Genomic DNA, 6,832 nt, shown 5'->3' with positions numbered 1-6,832 from the left:
CCCGCCGCTGCCCGACACCCGGGAGGCCGCGCCAGCTCGCGGGAGAAGCAGAAGCCGGAGCCGCGGAGTAGCAGGCCCGAGCCGACCGCGCCCGGGACCGGACGCCGCGCGGAGAAGGTAGTCTTGGCCGGGGGGGGGGGGGGGTCGCGGCCTCGGAGGCTCCTCAGAGCAGCCGGACTCGGGCCCACGCCGCGGCCAGGCCGGGACCTTTGTGTTGGGCGCTGGGGGGCGGCCGCGGCGGGCGCGCTGGAGGCCGTGTGGGCCGCTGGGGAGGGGCGCGCCTGTTCTCCCCGCGGGCCGCGGGATTCCTGCCTTCGATCAAGAAGGGAAGCCCCGGCCGGCGCCGCCTCCTCCCCGCAGCCCTCGCGGACCTTCCGTCCCCTCCCCCAGCCGCCCCCTTTCCTGTCCTGCCCGGCCCCCTCCCCGCGGCGTGGGCGGCGGGAGTTCCGAGAGCTGGCCGTAGCTGAAGGGTCGCCAGCTTGGACTCGGTCACGTATAGGGTGGGGGGAGGCCCGAGGACCAGGGTCATAACTAGCTTTTCAAACACCTGCCGTTATCGCGACCCTTGCCTTCCCTGCGGTCAATGTGCTAAGCCCCGCGCTGCGCTCGGGTTTCGGATCCGCCGGCTTCGGTGAGCGCAGGTGAGGAAGCGGATCCAGGCTTCCGGAGGACTGGACGTTTTCCTCTCCAAACCGAGGACTTTGAATGAAACTTGACGATTTATATCCCTATGAGTCGGAATCGACTGGACAGCAGTGGGTTTGGTTTTTTTTTTTTCTTTTTTCTTTTAATGGTCTCTACTTTCCACTGCTGGCTGCTTTTCCTTTGAGCAACGTTAAGCCTAGTAATTAGCATCAACGTTCAGGGGAATTCTTTTGGCGCAGTGGAGCTCTGGTGGTGTAGTGGTTAAGAGCTTGGTTGCTGCGCAAAAGGTCGGCAGTTCAAATCCACCAGCAACTCCTTGGAAACCATATGGGGCAGTTCTGCTTGGTTCTGCAGGGTTGCTGTGAGTCGGAATAGACTCCACGGCAATGGGTTCTGACTTGCAGGAGTCGAGCCCTAGCCTTCAGTGCACGTGACATGGGATGGGTGGTGGGATAGGCCCCAGACAAAAGTTGGCATGGTAGGGCCGTTAGGAAAAGAAGGCGCGACCTTGGCATGCGTTTTTTGACATAACGGTGTTTATAAGCACAACAGACTTCAGCACACCGAGGAGGTCGTGTCTGCAGAGGGCTGGTTGGTAGCCCGCGTGCGACACTGGGCTCCGCGAGGATATGCTGCCTGCCCCTCCTGGTGTCTCAGAGAGATTTAGTGCCCGACCTGTGCCTAATCCTGTTTCATTACGTGTCATTTCTTATGCTGTGGGTTACCGCATAACATAAATAGGATTTATGAGCGCCTCAATATTTAATGCCTAAACAGTGTTTATTTCAGCAAATTTGTGGTTTTGAGTCAGAACCTAGCACTAGTTTTTATGATTATCAGTAAATAACACTTTGTCAACTACCATTTCCTTATCTGTAAAATAGGAACAAGAATACTTCGTTAATAATTGTTTTAATCATAGTGAGTGCCATGCTCAGCTTTAGGTGCTTTATATGAATTGTTTTGTTTAATCTTGGAAACAGTGCTATGAAGTAGATACTCTGTTTATCCCCATCTTACAAATGAGGAAACAGAGGCACAGGGACATAAGTAATTTGCCTGTGGTCGCTGTCTTAAGTGAGTTTAGCTCCAAAGCCAATGTTTGAACCACAAGTGATCCTCCATAACTAGAGTATCTTGAAAATCAAATATAATGTAAAACATCTGGCATAGAGTAGATGCTTAATAAATATTGACTCTTTTTCATCCTCTCAGTATTTTTTATTATTCTTTATTATTTTGATGGTATAAAAATAACAATTGCTGAATGAATTTTGATTAAACATTGTTCTTTAACTGCATATGGCACTTGCAGTAGGTTGTACAATAGAGCACTTTTAGAAATGATTAAGGATTTTAGTTAGAGGTTACTTATCCTACATTTGTGAACATCAATCCCAGAAAGGACGGGACTTAAGACTCCCACTATAGTGCTCAGCTTTTTAGATAATTTTAGTTTACTGATCAATATGAAATGAATGACTGAAGATGATGGATAGAAAACAGATCAAATACATTAGTGTTTTGGTTACAGGCATTTGGGGAGAAAGCTATTGTACTCATCCAAAAATTCAGTATAAAGTGGAAGATGTTATTCGAATACTAGTTAGAAATACAGGGAATGTGGTTAATACTTTACTTCTGTAAACAGAAAGCACATAAACTCCAAATTAAGTCATCTATGTTGACTTTACAGACTTAAAATTGTAAGTGTTCGTGATGGTGATTTTTTTTTTTTTTAACAGAATGTTAAGTTCTATATTAAGGTTATTTCCTAATCTCTCTAACATTTTGCACATGAAAAATATGGAATCAGCAGTTTTGAAAATCACTGGATTATAGTAATTTTAACAGTCAGGTGACTTTCTTTTTAACTTTCTAGCCAATATAGTTGAATTCTGCCCCCAAATTACCATCACTGAATGCAAATGCAGTTCTGCATTGGTGTTGATAAATCCTAACTTCAGAAGCCACTCTGGGGACATGTGGTCACTTTATAATAATAAAAATTAATCAAACAGTTTAACGTGAGTGCTGGTTTTTCTAAGAATGCTTACCACCTAATGTAATATCTATAGTTTGGCTTCTTGCCAAATTGTGGCTTCCAGCATGAGGGAAGAGTAGTATAGCGTTCTACCAGAAGTTTGTCTTTACTGTTCTGTCAAGTGAGCTGGTTTGCTCTATAAACTACATATGCTGCTAGAGAGATGAGTTAAAACACATTTTGTAACTGGTAAAAGTTTCAGAGAACTTGAGTTCTGAGAATTTACATTTCTCAATCTGTAACAAGCTAAATTGTATCTGAGAGAGGATTCTTACGGACTGTCATTAATTTTTAGATTTCCCCACTCAACATGGAGAGTTAGAACCGATCAGCCTGTGGGCGACTTTGGGCACATCGCTGGTACAGTATTAACTCTTAAATGAACCGGTCTTGCGTCTGTGCACTAAGTGACATCCTTCCGATTTGAAAAACACAACAAAAACTTTTGGAATATTTACTATCGACATATCTTAGAAAGTACTATTCAATTAAATGGAACAGATTTTAAGATGATGATTAAACTCACTGCTTCCTGTTATGTTGAATTTTTTTTTAACAGACTCATTTGGAGGAAAAAACATTAAAATGACTTCTTAACTCAGCAGACAAGTGACATAGCTGCTTGTATTTCTAAAACTCTTTCTTTGATTTCTGTTGTTCATAGTGTAGGTATTTGAAACTTTTATTATGCTCTGCCTAGCTTTAAAGGATGTACTATGTATCTTTACCTTATACTCCCCTAAAACCCCTACTTAGGGGCCATTTAAAAAGTATTTTTACGTATTTAGAAAAGGAAAGCAGAAGCTGCCTTTAAAACTTTTAATCTGGTTTTCTCTTTACTGCCTTTATGCTTTCTTCCTGTAGACAGATCAGAGCCTCATGGTTAATTAACCCCAATAAGTTGAGTAACTCAACTTGCCGAGGTCATTTTTAAGTTCATAGGCTATAAGTGATATATTTAATATAAAAATGTTATAATGGAATCCTAGAGGATTATATTGTGCAAATATGTAAATATCTCTTGTAATGGCAGTGTCTTTTCTGACTTTGGTTACATGTTGTGGGATATTTGTCTTTTTTCTTCCCCCTAGAGGTAGGAATCATGGGGTAGGGAGGAGGATGGGTTGGCAGATAAGGGTAGGGAAGAGTTAATTAGTCTTCTGAGTCCGGAAATGGTAGCAGTAGCTATAGCTGTAGAAAACCAGAAGAAAAGTATGTGTACCTAGATTAAAGGAGGCACAGTCAGATTTATTAGCAGCCTTTGAATATTTTAGTAGATAGCTGAAAAAAATGTAGTATCTCTTTTTCAGGAACTGTATGCAAAAGGAGCCAAACTATACTTTGTAAATTTCTCGTCTTTTCAGTGGTGATTAATTATAAGACTTACAGGTTAGGTTTTAATTATAATATAATGTGGGATTTTAGAAGTTGACTACTTTTAAGCTTTATTTTTGGTTTTTGGCTTTAGAAGATAAGGTTAACTATGTTTAGCAATATTCTAAAGCATGTATATCATCTTAATACGTAAGTGTGTGTGTTTGTGAAGAGAAACTTTTAAACATACATACATATGCATGCAAAAGTTGGACAATGAAAAAGGCAGTTGTATGATGCATTCGGATTGTGATACTGGCAAAGAATATTGAACATACTGTGGACTGCCAAAAGAACGAACAAATCAGTCTTAGAAGAATTACAACCAGAATGATCCTTAGAAGCAAGGACAGTGAGACTTCGGCCCACTTATTTTAGACACGTCATCAGAAAAGACCAATCACTAGAAAAGGACATCATGTTTGGTAAACTGTAGGGTCAGCAAAAACAAGGGAAACCCCCATGAGGTGGATTGACACAGTAGCCACAACAGCGGACTCAAACATACCAATCAACATGAGGGTGGCACAGAACTGAACAGTGTTTCGTTCTGTTACACATAAGGTCACTATGAATTACAGCCAACTGGATGGCAACTAAAAACAATAATATATATGTATATACATACATGTATGTGTGTATATATACACACAAATGCACGTGTGTGTGTGTGTTATATATATATCATACACATACAAATACACATAGGACCAATATCATTATACAAAGTCTTTAAAGCAAGTGGTTCCTGTCCCCTAGATATGTAAAATGATGCATTAGAGTGCAGGAAGAAAATATTAGACTTTATGTTATTTTTATTTTTTAATCTCATTTTTGAAGCTTAAACTTCTTACTTTCACTTACAGCATCTTACTATATTGCTGTATAGAAGTACATGTATTTTATAAATAAATGTGCACATATTTTGGGGACATGTGTGCTCAGAAGTTTTAATGGTAAAGATGAGTGATCAAAAAGATTTAGAGATCCCTGGTATAGAGGATGATTTTGGTGGAGGTACAAGAACTATGTTTAGGGGGAAGAATTGATAAGACCTGGTGTCTGAAGTAAGAGAGATGAAGGAATCCAGCTTGACACAGGTTTGTAGGTTAGGCCCCTAGGTGGTGCCATTTACCAAGATAGGCAATATGGCTGCAGGGGTGGTGTTCCTTGGGATTGGAGGCAGAGGAAATGATGAATTTAGCTGCTGAGGTTTTTTTTTAAGGTGACAGTGGGACTTAAGATGTCTGGAGTGCAGTTGGATACACAGATTGGGAGCTAAAAAAAAAAAATGTCTGGTTTGCAGATTGAGATTTGAGGATTCTTAGTCTATAAGTGCTAGTTAAAGCTGTAGGTTGTGGATGAAGACACCGAAAAAGAATGTGTAGAGTGAGAAAGGGGCTGGGAAAAGAACCTGGGAAAACATCAGTCCAGGGGAGTGGATGGAGGAAGAGAAGTCTGGAAAAGAATTGCCTTTCCTCAGTTTCTTCTCTGAACTTCTAATTCCTTTGACATTTTCATTTTCATTTGCAATTCCAGTTGACCTTTTAATGGGTGACTTGGGTATTTGTGAGTTTTTCCTGTGATTGGCATGTTTGAGGTAAGGACAAAAAAGACGAATAGTTCACATCCCTCTGTGGTAATTTATCTTTAGACCTGTTATTAGAGACGCAGTTTGATATACTAAAGGCTTCTCCACCTGGAGGAGGGAAGCATAGGTTTCAGTGAAGCCTGCTGAATATCTGTGTGACTTTTGTCAGAATACTTCATCTTCTAAGGCTTTGGTTTCTGCATGTATACTATAAATTGGTCTCTAAGTTCCCTTCATTCTAACATTCTATGAATTAAGGATAGCTCTTGAATGATCTAAGCACTGTAGAATGCAGCTCTTCTCTTTCTCATTCTTCCTTTGAAGAAAACTTGCCAGTGCTGACCAACCCAATCTATCACTATCCCTTCTTTGTCAGGATGTAGTTCTGTTGTACATGATGTTTTAGTCTAAAGTGTATGAGTAAGTACTAGTTTCCTGAAAATGCTGTGCTTAGTGGGTGTACATCAAGAAATTAACATGATTCCTGCTGTTGATTGTATTCTGGTTGGGGCAGGTTGTGTTCATTTTAGAGAACCGTATAACAAATACCAAGGAATTTTTTTTATGATGTTCTGTGCCAGATAATATACTCTAATGGTTTTCCAGAAAAAGATGAGTGTTGGCTTAAGTGGTTTTGGAAGGCTTTGTGAAAGGAAAGGGACCTGAGCTTGAATGATATGAGTGAAGATATGCATGACAGATGGATGACATAATTAAAGGACAGTATAGTTAGAAGATGAGGAGGCCTGGTAGTGCTGTGGTTAAGCACTCAGCTGCTAACTGAAAGCTAGGCAGTTCGAACCCACTAGCCACTTCACAGGAGAGGTATGTGACAGTCTGCTTCTGTAAAGATTTATAGCCTTGGGAACCCTATGGGGCAGTCAGTTCTACTCTCTCCTATAGGGTTGCTATGAGTTGGAATCGACTTGATGGCAACGGGTATAGTTAGAAGGCAGGGTGAGAATCTAGTCTCGTTTAGCAAGTATTATTTGACCACTTTGTAACCAGTTAAGTATTACGTGTATATATTTAAATGTGAAGGATATATAAAATGAAGGTCTGGTTTCTTATCTTCAAACTCTAGTCTCATGAGACACACAGACAAGTATACAATTCTAATAGAAGTTTAAATAAAAGCAACACTATATGATTGAATATCACTGAAGGTTTGTCATGTA

At 41.0% G+C, this 6,832-nt stretch overlaps 1 protein-coding gene across 1 annotated transcript in view; it reads left to right on the top strand.

The window, feature by feature from the left end:
- The first annotated feature begins 2,442 nt into the window (after positions 1–2,442).
- Positions 2,443–6,832, top strand: part of ITGB1 (integrin subunit beta 1) — a 68,106-nt gene continuing 63,716 nt past the window's right edge. The window contains exon 1 of the mRNA XM_023741976.1: positions 2,443–3,049. The gene's annotated coding sequence lies outside the window, so the exon portion shown is untranslated. The remainder of the gene's footprint in view (positions 3,050–6,832) is intronic.

This window comes from Trichechus manatus, unplaced genomic scaffold (genome assembly GCF_000243295.1).
Source record: "Trichechus manatus latirostris isolate Lorelei unplaced genomic scaffold, TriManLat1.0 scaffold00195, whole genome shotgun sequence".
Taxonomy (NCBI): domain Eukaryota; kingdom Metazoa; phylum Chordata; class Mammalia; order Sirenia; family Trichechidae; genus Trichechus; species Trichechus manatus.
Note: the sequence above shows the minus strand (reverse complement) of the source record. Positions and strands in the feature narration are given on the sequence as shown.